Source organism: Cyanistes caeruleus, chromosome 1, assembly GCF_971803275.1.
Source record: "Cyanistes caeruleus chromosome 1, bCyaCae1.hap1.1, whole genome shotgun sequence".
Taxonomy (NCBI): Eukaryota; Metazoa; Chordata; class Aves; order Passeriformes; family Paridae; genus Cyanistes; species Cyanistes caeruleus.
In genome coordinates, this window is record NC_141701.1 from 140,312,330 (window position 1) to 140,326,964 (window position 14,635).

Sequence of the window (14,635 nt, forward strand, 5' to 3'; positions counted from 1 at the left end):
TTTACTTGGGACCTAACATTTTTTTTTTTTTCCCCAAGGTTAAAGAGTCTCCTTTTGTCCTTTGCTTTTACTGTGGAGATTTGTAATGCTTTTTGTTTAATTAAGTGACAAAATAAATTGACCAAGGCGATCAGGAAGTGTTTTGATCCAGATTATTGGAATGGAAACTGTACTCAGCTTTCCCAGTAACTTGTAAGCCAGCATCTTTCTCCATTAGATCTGACAACTACAATTTGCTCTGGAGCTCCTGATGCAGCTTGTCACTACCAACAGGCCAGAATGTGCATGGCCAGGGGTTACAACATACTGATTCATTAGGCTGCAACCACGAATCTGCCACTTCAGAGAAAAGGCCCATCCATCTCTCTACATTTAGCTGTCATTCCTACCATGAATGTAATGCTATTACTGAGACAGCCAAGTCCATTGCTCATGCCAGATGTTGTTAGGAATTCAATCCATCCTATCTGTGAACACTGGTCCCTTCAAACAACAAGATGTTGAGTGAATTACATATTGAGTGGTGAGTTTTTTTGGCATTTAATTATCCAGCTGAAAGGAACATGCTTAATTGTTACTGCGGTTACTGGTCAGCAGCTAAATAGAGGAATTTTATGGAGCGACGGTGGAGCAATGGCAGCTGAATAAATGTTTCACAGCACTGCAGTGACTATGACAAAAAAATCTGTGTGTCTTTACTGAGCACAGATGCCTCTCTTGTTGGGTAAAAAGAACATGTTTTATTTTGTTTTAAAGTGAGAACACATGCCATTATTTCAATAAGGCAAATGCCTGCTGCTCAGCTCCAATTTTGGCCCTTCAAGCAGGATCTCTGCCAGAATGCACAGTGCCAGTTATTCAACACCTTCAGAAAGCTGTGCTCAGATATGCAGGAAAAAGTCTGTGGGGCTGCTGTGTTCAGCAAAAGGGGTGTGTAATACATTTGGAGATGAGCTGGTCCTACACAAGTCCAGAGGAATGACAGCAGTCATTTCTGCTTAGGTTTGCAAGGCAGGAAAACCCAAGACCACTTCACACAACATTTCTAAGCAGAACTCTGAATCTGGAACATAGATAAACCTCATCCTTTCATTAAACTGATTAAAATTGTCCACATTAGAGGAATATTCTTGTGCTTCTGTACTTGGCTCAAGCTGAAGAAAGAAATATTACAGATACATGTGATATTTTCAGTCCAGGCAAAAAAACTCTATGTAATCTCCATGAATGTTCGGTCTTGTAATATACCCAGCTACATTTCAACAATAAAGCTTTGAGAGAATTGAATCAGGGCTTGGGACTTTCCCAATTTCTCTATGTGAAGATTCATTCTTATTTAGAAATGCAAGAAAGCAAAATAAGCAGCTGAAAAGTTTTATTCTCCTGGATTTTAAATGGGAAATAAGACACATGCACTATGACAGATAAAGAATAAAGCTAAGATTTTGTGAGAGTAAATGTTCACATTGTCTTTGGTTTGTTTTTGTCATTTTTTTCTTTTTTAATCTGGTTTAATGATGCAGTCTGGAATCCAGGAAATACTTGTCCCATTCATTCACTAACAAGTAAGTGATGACTTTTTCATTTACCAACTTTACTTTGTTGCCACATAGAAAGAAATTATTGATGATCTTCACATCCATTTGATAAGGCCAGTTTGTCTAACATTGTTGAAATGACCACATTCAAAGGAGAAAAACAAGTGCTCAAACTGACTACATCTGAATATTTTTCAAAAGTTTTTGAACTAACATTATACTATATTTAGTGATGATTTATCACAGCTTGTCAGAGCTTAGACTGAAGAGGACCAAGGGTCTTGTGGACAATTTTTATATATATATTTGTATATCAGTATCATTACTTCCAAGGAAAATGTCATATAACTTGATCTAGTCCAGGAGAGGACTTTTTCTGCTCCTGCTTTTTATTTGCTGACACTAACAGCCTTCAAAACTCAAGGACTCCAATTAGCAGCAATATGTGGCTCTGTTGGGTTGGCATTCTTGCACGTGCTGACCTAGACTTAAGTGATTTCACAGATTCCAATGGATGTCACTCACACCAGCACAGGGAGTGCTATTCTTTCTTCTACCCCAACACTTCTTTCAGAATCTTTGTACAAACAATAGTGTTGCAGTCAGATGTGTCTCATACTCTTGTAATAATTCTATTTTTCTAATTTTTCTCATCTTAAGCCAAAGCAATAAATGCTTGAGGTTGGCCACATCTAGGGGTTCTGGTTGTTATATGTCAGTTCACTACAGCTTTGTAAATACTTAAGCACTTGACAACTGAACTCACAGGTCCCCTGCTAAGTATTAAGACTTAATCTGTTGACAGCCTGATCCCTGACAAAAGAGTGGGAACAGGTATTAATATAGGTAACTATTTAGGGTTAATAATCCATTTATACAGTGCCTTCTGCAAGACCTGATCTTGCAAGCTGGAAAGCAGCCTTAAACTTCTTTTGCTTTATGAGCTACAGACCCATCAGGTGCTGAACCATGACAGCTTTGTACTCTACACAGCACAGTCCACACTGCTAACTTTGCATTTGTTTCAAAAATACATAACAAGAATCACAACACCCTGAAAGAATTTGTGTACCTCATATAACCACAGCTCCTAAATGAAGTGTATACAAGTGTTTCTACAGATTCCTCAGTGTATGAAGTACAACAGTAATATCCAGTATGATCTGACCTGGAATTTGGCTTCACTGAGGGTCACATACAGATTTTCATATTTTATATTTAAGGTAGAGACAGAGTCACAGTAAGATAGGGCTCCAATTCACAGCCAAAAATTATGAAGGAAATTCATAAGTGTTTCACTTACGCCTCAATGCTTTTTCTGCAGGGTGAGTATTCAAAAATAACCAAACCAAACCGAATTATTATTGAACATTTCTTCAATTTTTTTTTTGTTCTTAGTAACTCTTTCAAGTGTTCAGTTTTCATGTAAAATCTGATTTTTGTCCTGTATTGTATCAGGTATTCTGTTGGCAATTTAGAAACTATTAGAAATAATAATTCCCCCAATAAGCAGAAATATAATTTTCATTTTAATATAATAAGGCAAATATTGACAAAAATGTCCCACAAGTACAACAAACAAAGACAAAAGAAATTGAATGAGACAACTATATAAGAAAATCAGGTAATAAGCCTTAGCTAGAATGATTTATGAAAATGATATCACTGAAGGGAGAGGGGATGTCCTTAAGCTGTGAACTGATTCAGCCAAGCAACTCTAACTTTTCACAGCTACTCAAATTGCTAACTTTCTTAAGTTGCTTTAGTTCTTGCATCAAATAAATTATTTACAAACTATTTACTTTATTCCAATTAATCACCCAAGTATAAGTATAAATTGATAGTAGTATCATTTGAAACTGGTTTTAGGAAGATTGAGATTTAAATTTTAAAATAAGACAGTTGGTTAGTAGCCATACCACTTTTATAGCTGAGATATTTTCTATAAACTTTGAATAGTTTATATAGTTTATATAGTTTAAATATAGTTTATATATAGTATATAGTTCATATAGTTTATATATATAATAGTTTATATAGTTTATATAGTTTTCTATAAGCATTGAATAGTTCTCAGGGAAAATATTAAAGTAAGATTTTTGCAATTCATTCTGTGTTACTTTATTCTGTGCTTATCAAGAAAAATATCTTGAACTTTATCAGTTCTTGAGGATGAGACCATGTATAAATTTATCCTGTCATATATTTAGCTGACATTAAGGAATGATTTCTGAGGGAACTGAGAAACATTTTGGCCTATTTCTTATAACCAGTGTTATTCCTGAGAAATGACCTGAGGCATTGCCTGTTGTGGGGTGTAGGAGCTGTGGGATGGATGGATGCATGCAGGAGCACACAGCAAGCCTGTAGGAGCCCTGCCTGGGAGCAGGAGCACTGGGGGCAGCCCTGGTCCAGCAGAGCTCTGCCACACCTTGAACACTGACCATTCATTAGGTTTAGTGAAATGCTTACACTCTTTCAGGGTCAAATCTGTGGTCTGATACAAAGCTCTGAGGTGAACAGGTGAATTTAACTGACTCTGAAGGTTCAGACTGTGTTTTAAGCATAGTCAGCACTGGTATTATGTGTATTGACTAATTCACTGTTCTTCTCCAGGTACTTTTAGACTGTAGCTTACTACATGAAATCTGTCCCTGTTGACAGCTGCTGGTGTAAGTAGCAGAGGGAAGAGTTATTTTGGGAAAGACTGCTCCATCATAAAGCATTCCTCCTGGCCATCTACCAGGTCTCTGCAACTGCTGGAGATGGAGGACGTATATTTAATGAAGTATTGGAATTGGCACCTCAAGTGGAATGTCAAAAATGGAATGTGTCTGTTCAGTAAACCTGTTTAGCTGTTTAATTCTTAAATATTTGGTTTATTTTCTTTTTACTGCAAAGTGTCGGTGCTAAGGCTCCAGCTATTAGCTAGAAATAGGCCAGTGCATGAAGACATAAATGAGAAAAACCGGTGATTAACCTCAGTCCTACAGTTATGCGTTAAGGTGGGAAAACTGGATTTGTATATTCCATTAATAATAGCACTTGGTGTTAATCATGATGTCAGTTTAACTCTGAGCCATTTGTCACTTCATTAAGGCTGCAGTAGGAATACAGTTATGGTTTTCCATAGCCTGACAGCAGTGGGGCAATTAAAACACGCCTGTGCTGGAAAAAGCCTGTATTTGCTTTTTGTTATAGAGTTCATATTAGCAAGAAATTGTTAAAAAAAGAGCAGGAGGGTGGGTGGGTAGTGAGTGAGTCTGAGGGCACAAAGGAAAGAAACCTTTCTGAGAATCTGCAAGGAGTGAGAAAATATATTCAAATATATTCAAGGTAGCAGTGGCTAAATGGCTACAGCCCAGATGACAGGACTGCAAGTGGTTCCCTTGGAAACATCCTTCTATTCAGAGAAGTAGAAGAGTGTAACTGGCTTTTAGGTCATGCAGACCATCCTTCCACAAATGCAAAAATATAGCTGGAAAACATGAAGAATTTTATATAATCCAATATTAAATTAATAGATAAACACAGTATTTTTCTACTTTAAATCCCAAAGTCTTGCATCATAGGATGAAGTCTTATTCTTCCCTCCCTACTTGGTACTGTATAAATACACATAAAATTAGAACAATAAGGCTGTTTTGAGTGAGGAACTCTTATCTCTCCTTTGGAAATGTGGGGGTTCACATTAACACAGGCTCTGTTCTGCTGATCTGTGGATTGTACCAAATATGTTCTTTTTACTAACTACCAGCTACAGTGTTTAAATAGTCATAATACAGAAATTTAAAATATATCTCAGATGATATGTTTCTGAATTTGGCCCTGTATGTATTATTTAATAGAGGATTCTAGCGCTTAGAGAAAATTGCAAGATGAGATAGGAGAAAAATTGTTGCATTTGCTGAAGTAGGTTTGCTTTGAACAATCTTCCAGCTTTCTCTTCAGGGCTCTGTGAATGTACCTCAGATCTGAATGAAGTGCTACTCATTGAACAGGATATTTATTGAAAATTAATTCTATCCTTTTTAGTAAAAAATTATTAATAATCACAAATATTTCATAAATAAGGTAAACTTCTTCCATTTGTGCATGTGTGTGACAAATCACTGTCAGTGATTTAGTTTTATTGTTTCTGAAAAGATCCATCTTCTGGGTGCAGTGGAGGGGTGGAAAACAAAAAAAAGATTCAACTCTTTCATATCCTGGATGTGTACAATAAGTTTTTCTAGACAGGACGAGGCACCTGAGGACAGGCTAAATTAGCCACTATGGAATTCTTTGTGGATGCAGCTGAGCTGCTGCAACAGAAACTTGAATTAGGTCAGGCACCTTCCCCATCATTTCTGGCTGATATCTTCCTCTTCAGCACCTTTAGAGTCATTATATTTTTCATTTTGAATGTTTAAGTCTCACTATTGTTGTATAGACTGAATGAGGATTGTTTTCCCTTCTATTATATGGCTTCATTGAAGTCTCACATCCCTTATTTATACTTGATTTCCTAATAATTTCTTTTTCATATTTGAATTATCATAAAACTAGACTTCATTTCTGCTGCCTTTACTGTATGTGAGCATGTGAGCAAGAACAGAAAACACCTGTGATTCTTTCAGAATGCTATGCCTTTGCTTTTTCTTGCCTGAGTACATTGACTTGAGTGATTATTTATCTTGGCTCAGCAAAGCTCTCTATTGATACAAAATTCATCCAGAGCATACTGCAAAGCAGATGGATAAATTCCAGTTATTGCACATCCTTCACCATTTTTTTCTCCCCATCACCATTTGACAACCACTATGTTCCAGGTCTAATTTTTTTTTTTCAGGAGGAGTGAATTTGGTATGGGTAGCAAAACACAACACCAACAGAGCCAGGAATACCAGGGAATCAAATTCCAAGGTCTTCTATGAAAGCTGAACTTCCATTTTTTTGTGGATATTTGTGAAGCCAAGATCCATCAAAAGCTAAGCATGGCTTGAGTTGAACATAATGGTTGGTACAAGATACTTCCCACCCTTCAGTAAAAAGTGACAGTTTCATTCGTGTTTCAAACATGTCAAGACAGCAAAGTAGCAGCTCAGAAATGGCAAATAAATGTAAATGTCATATGTGGCAGAAGAGAAGATAGTCAGTGTCTGTCCCAGGGTGAAAAAGAGAGGATTTCACTCTTGCCATTGTCCATGAAAAGTGTGTGCTGGCCACAAAGATCTGAAATTTCCTGGCCTCTCTTCCCTGCAGCTACTTGGCCCCAGCCTTCATTGCAGTTTGCTCAGCTCCTACAGTTGGGGAATCACCTTGTAGACTGGATAAATGATCTGACCTGAGACTGCTCTTTGCGGGACAAAGTACAGGGCAGGAGGAAAGAAAAATAACCAGTGAGAGAAATAATTAAATTTAACCCTGTTATAAAATGGAATTGCATCCTGACACAGAAGCAGAATTCTGTAAGTATATGACAAGTTAAAAAAGCAGAGTTGCTTGTGAGTGAAGTTGCAAGATTGCGCAGCTGAATAATGCTCATGAGCTAGAAATGCCCTTCCAGTGCTGGCAATGAGAAAGGTCAAACGTGGTGCCACTAAAGGTTAAAACGGCTTCACAGTGAAAAAGACATTTTAATACTGAGCCAGTAAAAAGAGAACAGATTTTCTTTTCTCAGGCTGTGACTTAATATAAGCATTTGTAGATTCTTGCTGGGTGAAATCTTAAATTCCATCTAAATGGAACATTCATCTACTTGACAGTTTGTGGTGAATTGCAGCTTCTGTTTTCTGTCAGTATGAATTATGCATGTTTGGAAAAAAGCTTCCAAATTTCAATTAGTGAATCTTAATTTTCTTTCTAAGACCAGATGGACTTTGTTAACAAAAGGATTGTATCTATATCTAATGGAACCTCAAATTGTTTTAATCAATTTCAATTGAGATAAATATTTGAAGCATTAAACCTGTCTCCACTATTTTTTTAACAAAGTCATTCTGGATATCAACAGCACACTGCTCAGTTTATTACTTTTTTATCCAATTAGAAAGCAGAATCCCCATGCACTAATTGGCAAGTGCATAAAAGAATCTACATGTTGCTTAAGTAGCAGAGACGCAAGGAAGTGTAATTAACTTGCAACAGGCAATTTGTTACTAATTACATTTGGTGTTAGATGGTCCTGGTTTGCTGGCTTAGAGGGGGGAAAATTCTTGTACAGCTTATTCCAAGTCCTAAAATAGATAAACCATTTTTCCTACAGTAATTCCATAAGCCTTAATACTGAATATTTCATAGCTTTTTTGACCTGGTTAGTGTCTTTGAAACCCCACAGTACTGGACATATTGAGGACTCTAGGTTTGCATCAATTCTCATTGCATTCAACAGGAGTCAAATATTTATTTTCAAACTGAGCACTTTTATTACAGAGTTCAGTTCAGTTTGTTCAGTAACCTCAACACCTTCAGCAGTTCTCTCTCCTGCTTGTGAAATACCATTTAGAAAATGTGTATGGAGTTGTGAGTAATTTAACATGTATACCGAATTTGCTGACATTTTGTTGAAGCACACAATTTGTTTGATTTTCCAGAATTCATTCAGCAGATACTGGATATTGCGAGGATTTTGCTGCTACTTCAATAGTCAGAATAAAGAAGTGTTCATTTTCACTGCACAAATACTTTTAACATACAGTTTGATTGTACTTAGATTTACACACACACACTCTTAAAATGATATTTTAATGTGAATTTTTAAACTTAGACATTAAAATTCTTCATTCATTCATTCATTGCCCAGAAATATGTATTTTTTGTTATGAACAAATGCAAAAATGAATGTCTTTGTAACAACATTTCTATGTGTAAGTGACCAGATAAACATTTAGTGAATTCTTTTGGTAAGACTGCAGAGTGTTAGCGCTGGCTCAAAGAGGTGAAATGATTCTCATGTTCAGTAGTGGCCTTAGCAAAATGGGTTTACAAATCCAATACATCTCCTTGCATTTCCATTACATAGATAATAAGTCTGTAAAGGACACGAATGGCTAATCAGAGAAATCAGAATAATAAAGGTTACAGACATATGCAGGAAATAAATCAGACCAACTGACAGTTTCTTAAACTGTCAGAGAGGTATTTAGCATCTATAAACCACATGCATGAGATTAAAAAGATTCATTTTTAGATAGTTCCCTTCAGCCCCACTGCAAGAGTGCAGCAGAGGAAGAGGGATATTTACACAGCCAAGGCTGAGCACTTTTAGAGTTAAGAGAGAATGTTCCTTCACTGGGTCTGGGTGAGATGGAGTTCACAGTGCTGTGCTTTGCACTGGCAGCTAGAAAGGTGTTGGTAACACACCAGTTGCTCTCAGAGGTGATTCAGAGAACTGGGAATCCTAATTGCTGCCTAGTTCAGGTGTTCTGAATAGCCCCTTGAAAATATCCACCCTTCACAGATTGTAGGGAGTTGAATCACTGAGGTCAAGCTCCTAAAGTCAAGGGATGTGATCTCTTCCATCTATTCCTAATAACTACACATTGTGACAAATACTGTAGTGAACAGGTGACAGAAGGATTTCTCTGGCTGCACAGCAGATTTTAGAACATTATTTCTCATCAGGTGAAGGAATGGTAAAACCACAATGAAATACTTTTCTGTAAAACATGTAGGTCATCTTCATGGTATATGTTTTATATATGCATGTATAACAAGTCAATAACTGTGTCTCTTTCCCTCAGTTTGTCATGGCTGTATGGTTCACTTTGGTTTCTTAATGGGATTGCTGCCCAGACTAGTGTAATATTTTTGTCTATGGTGAGAAAAACTCTCAAATCCTTTTTGAAGAGTAATAACATCTGTTACAGTTTGGGATTATATGGAAAGATATTAATGGATGCCCAGCATGAATTCCAGTTAAGTATCAGTTTATGTAAACAAAAATGTGACAAAAATAAAAGGAACACCAAGAGCAACACATCTGTTTATAAAGCTAATGCAAACAACAAGTACTTTAGGACAGTAATTTAAGCTATTTTTCAACATTTTCTGCTTGACACAGAACCATATAAGACATGACAGAAGCTCAATCAGTTGATGTGATGTATTCCAGCCCTTTCTTTAGGGACAACAAAACCATGAAGCACAATCTCTCAAGGTCTGGGGGGCAGTGAGAGGCTCAGTATCGGCTGCTAATTGTGATGCATTACTCCTCTCCTCTGTACACAGGTTCTGAATGTCTTACAGTAATAACCACTCTTTTATTTGCTCAGTATACATCACCTCAGAAATAAAAAGTGATCTGAGATGGCTGATGAAGAATACTTCTCCTGCTGACTGGAGTATCAAAAGTTAATCCACCCCAGTGTGTGCTGCTGTAAAAGAAGCAATTACAGTTTGCATGGCCATATCAGGGACAACCCAGTCAGAAATAAGGTACTTGTGTGTGTGGCCAGGCACTCAGTACCTTGTTATTTAAGTTTGCTGAATTAGGCATAATTTTGTGAAGATATGGATCTGCTGCTTCCACACTCCTCAAAGTTACACATGGGAATATGGAGACTCTTAGGTGGAACTCAAGCCCCAGTTCTTTGCTGATTTACACCTTGCTGCAACTGTCTGTGCAACTGTACTTATGCATTTTAAGAAGAAGTTGTTTAAAAAAATGAAGTAAAAAAATGTTAAAAAAACAGGCTTTTGAGAAATAATTTTTAACATTTTTACTCAATAGTTTTATTAATTAAATATATTTCATTATGTTTATTAATTAGATTTTTCTTTTATTATTTTATTTTATTTTTTATTTTATTTTACATTCCTACTAAACAAACTGATCTTTTAATTGTGCATTTCTAAGAGAAAATTTTGTGTGCAGAAATGCTTCTAATCTTATTTTTTCCCCTTTGTATATTAGAACATTTTCTGTATCCAGATCTCTTCAAATGAAAATCTGAAGGGCTTATGATTTGGGTCTCCAAGGTAAATTTACAGTAAATCTAGGGTGAAAGGTGCCATCTATCTTTGGCTTTATTAGTGTTGCTATTATTATGTTATTTTGTTTATTTTGTGCAGCAAATTAGTAAGCATAAGGTAGATAAAAAAAAACATTTACTGGGCAAGTATAATAAATGAAAGTAGTGATATTAAGATACCTTTTATTTCTATGCAGCATGAAGCCAGGCCACTTTATGAACTCACCTACTCAGAGTTCTTCTATGCATATGTAAGTACCAAATGTAGCAAAAAAAAAAATCCCAATTCCTGGTCATTGAAACCCTTGATTATCTGTAACAGTGATGCCAGGTCTCTAGATGAGTCCCTCACCTGTGACAGGAGCATTTATCTCATTTCTCCTGTTGCTGATGGGCAGGACAGAGGTGAGGGCTCCTGTGTGCCTGTCCTGTGCGCAGGTCACCGGTGCAGGAAAAGAGGTGTCTGAGCACCCTGTGCAGAACAAGGACACTGCACCCAACCAGGAAAGCTCCATCCTGGGCAGGCCTGATAGGATATGATGTGCACAGTGATGAAATTAGGGCATTTTGACTGCAGGTTGTACATAACATTAACTGATACCCTACTGATTTAAGAGCACAGCCCTGTTGATAAAACACTACATCAAACTTTCAGACAGAGAGCTTTCTTTTTTTGGCCACAGGTTTTCTTACTTCCTTTTTTCATTTTCAATCTTGCACTTAACTATTGACTCAGTACACAAAATCACTTAACTGAAATATTTCATATAAATCTCTTTTTTAATACAAATCTGCTTATAATTCTCTTTTAATACAAATCTGGTCTTGATTAGAGTTTCTAGACACTACCATAGTATAAATAAACAGTACAAGGAAAAGTTAGGATTTAATTGATTGCAGTTTATAAACCCATTTTTTTGTGACTAAATTTTGCCAGGATCAACATAAGGTAGTGGTGCCAAATCCATCAAAAGTACTGACATTAATTAGAAGCAGATTTTTTTTTTTTTTTTTTTTAATTTCTGGAAAGAGAGAATTGTGGTTTATTACACATTTTGTATCGAATGTACAGCATATCTATTTTCATTATGAAATCATCAGATAAGCACAAGATCTGAGCAAGGTTGAAAAAACACGTTGAATGTATTTAAGCTAACTATTACTGAATAAAATAACAATATCAGAGCTGGAATGGCTGATCAAGTTCTGGCCTCTTGGTAATATAAAAATCAGTCTAGTACAGAATTTAATATTAGCCAGTAGCTTGGGGTATTGGTAATGTTAACTGCTAGGAGTCCTGTTAAATGTTGGCAGTCATCTGAATTTTCACACAGGCTAAACTGGAGAGACCATTTATTTTACCCAAAATTGAGCTAAACAGAAATTCTCTTTTAGGGAAGTTCATCTCCCTGGGAAATGGGAAATGACAAGGAGGGAAACGGTGATGAAGTTTGGTGTGCTTCTCTGCCCTTCTTTGAGAGTGTTCATCATATTGGCTCCTTGGGAAGGAAAACTGTCAAAGGACATGCAGGGTTTACTAGCAAGAATAAAAAGAGTTATGAAAGTTATCACATTAGCATAGAACATGATTATATTCTCCTTAAAACAGGAACAACTTTGAAGGATCAGTCAAACAATGAATCTTGTACACAGCAGAGGTAATATAGAAGTTCACATTTTTACCCAGTCAAGAGCAAATCTTAGTAATTTTTTAGGCAACAGCTGACTGAGACCTTCATTTTGGTGAAAAGCAGGAGATAAAGGACAAGGATAGAGAAAATACCTCTTTGTGAGCTTCCTTGCCCACAGGAGTTTTCTCAAGATATGAACCTTCAGTATCTCAACTTCCACCATTTCCTGAATCAGCTATGGAAAGAGGTAACTTGGAAGGTTTATCCTGCCTGAGGAGAAAGGTTTATCCTATCTGAGATTTCCCTGTCACAAACTCATAACTTCATGGAGCTCCAGAATGCTGCTTTGACAGATGTATTTTAAAAAAGTGCACTTTCTCACAAAGACTGTGACAAATTAAAGAAACCTCCATTCACAGGAGCTTCAGGAAAGACAGCCAGAGTGAGCTGTGTTTTGTTAACCTTTCAACATGTTGGTTACCAGGCTTGCTGTAGCTACTCTGAACAATTACAAAACAGAGCAGAACCACAGTAACACTGTCTGCCAAGCATTGAGAAGTATTGAAATGGAAGAGCCAAACCCACAGAGATCCCTCAGGCAATACAACATCCAGGACAGACAGGTACAGACATCTGGAAATGTTAGGAGTCACACCTTTAAATTTTATGAGTTTATGACCTGCTTTGCAAAAAAGAAAAAAAAAAACAAAACAAAAAAAAACAGAATAATGGAACATTTTCAGAGTAATTGATCTATTTATAGTTTGAACAAATTAAAATGTGTTTCAGCCCAAATTGAAAAGCTGCTAAGTAGCTTCACCCTTAAAAATGAATGAATGAAAATTAAGGCTATTTAGATATGTTGGAAGATTGGAAGTAGTAATATCAATAATAATAATAATAATAATAATAATAATAACAGCAACAACAACATTGCCTTACATTGAATATATTTATATTCTATTGCCATTGAGTGTTGTGTTAGTTGGAAAAAAAAAATCAATCTAGAAGTAATTTTACCCCTAATCTATTGAAAGTTTTATCTCTTCATGGAAGAACCATCCCCATTTGTGAACATAAGTGGACAAAATATTGTAAATGTTTATTCCATGTAAACAAGTTCTTCCTGCAAAGATATTCAGTTTTAACTCTCTATTAGATTGTATGCATTAGATTAGACACTTTAAAAGGGTCAAATTACTTACCAAATTACTTACCCTGAAACACAAGTGATATCAGTAAGGGAAAAGCTGGACTAAACTGACTGCTCTCACTGTGCTGGGCAATGAGGAATGGTAAAAAAAATCTCAGTGATTACTCAGAACTAGTGAATGTAAGAATGAACAAGAAACAAAACCCCAAGCAACTGGTTTTAAGTCAGCTAGTGCATTTTTGTCAACAATAATTTTAAGTAGAACTTTGTACAGATAAATAAATGTGGGTTGTGTTTCAGCAGGCTCCTTGTGGTCAGTCCTAAAGTGGAGAGGTTTCATATCCTTTTCTGGAGTAACCAAGAATTAGTCAACATAAACAAATCTACATCAGAGAAGCTAGTTCAATATCCTACAACAAATGTGATTTTTCTTAGTCTATAAAAGTTTTTCAAAACTGTAGATAATATCCTCTGAAATTAATAAAAAATGTTTTAAGAAAAGCTGAGTGTGGCCCAAATCTTGCCAAAAACTACTCAACTTTTTATGTTAGTGTGCATAAAAAGGTGTAAAACAATGATTTATCCTGTTCTTGGGAAATGTAACATATGCAAGATAATTAAATGTGTTCCTTTTATAACTAAATTTATCAACCTGAAATATCTGTTCTTGAGTTGTTGCTAAAATAGAGCCTATGGAATAAATTGCTTTCTTCAGTTGCCTGCCCTTTTTCTATATGCAGATAAAGATATTCAGCCTGGCTAAATGGAAACACAGTCAACAGGACAACAGTTCTTGATCTCTCCATGAATGAGTTACCTGGAATAATTTCTTCTTTATATCTTACTTGGCAATTTGTAACAAAGACAGCAATAAATGTTAGTTATCTTTCCGTGCTTGCTTACTCCTGCTGGAAGGTTTTACATTCCTTTAGAGAGTCCACAAGCTTTGGCACAGATTTCTGGGTTTATTTATATGAGATTATGAAAATTTGCAACATGTTTGTCAGAAAAAGTGTAAGTTACTATATTTTATCTTATTTAACAGGCTTGCTGTTTCTTCAGATTCACTGTGGGTTATGCCAAAGATGATTAAAGAAATATTTTAATTACAGCTTGAACTCAAGTCACTTCTTCCTTGAGATACACTGCAAAAAATTCATTGCTTAAATGCAAATGCAAAATTTGTGAATGACCTGAAAAAGTCCTTCTCTCTAAGCACAAAGTGCAGTCAGAGACAATGCACACAATTTACTCTGTAAATCCATCAGTTTGGGTATTGAAGAAACACCCTGGTGATTCAGCTAATACCACACACCAAAAATATTACTTGGGGTTGTTCGGTTTCAATTTATTCTGTTG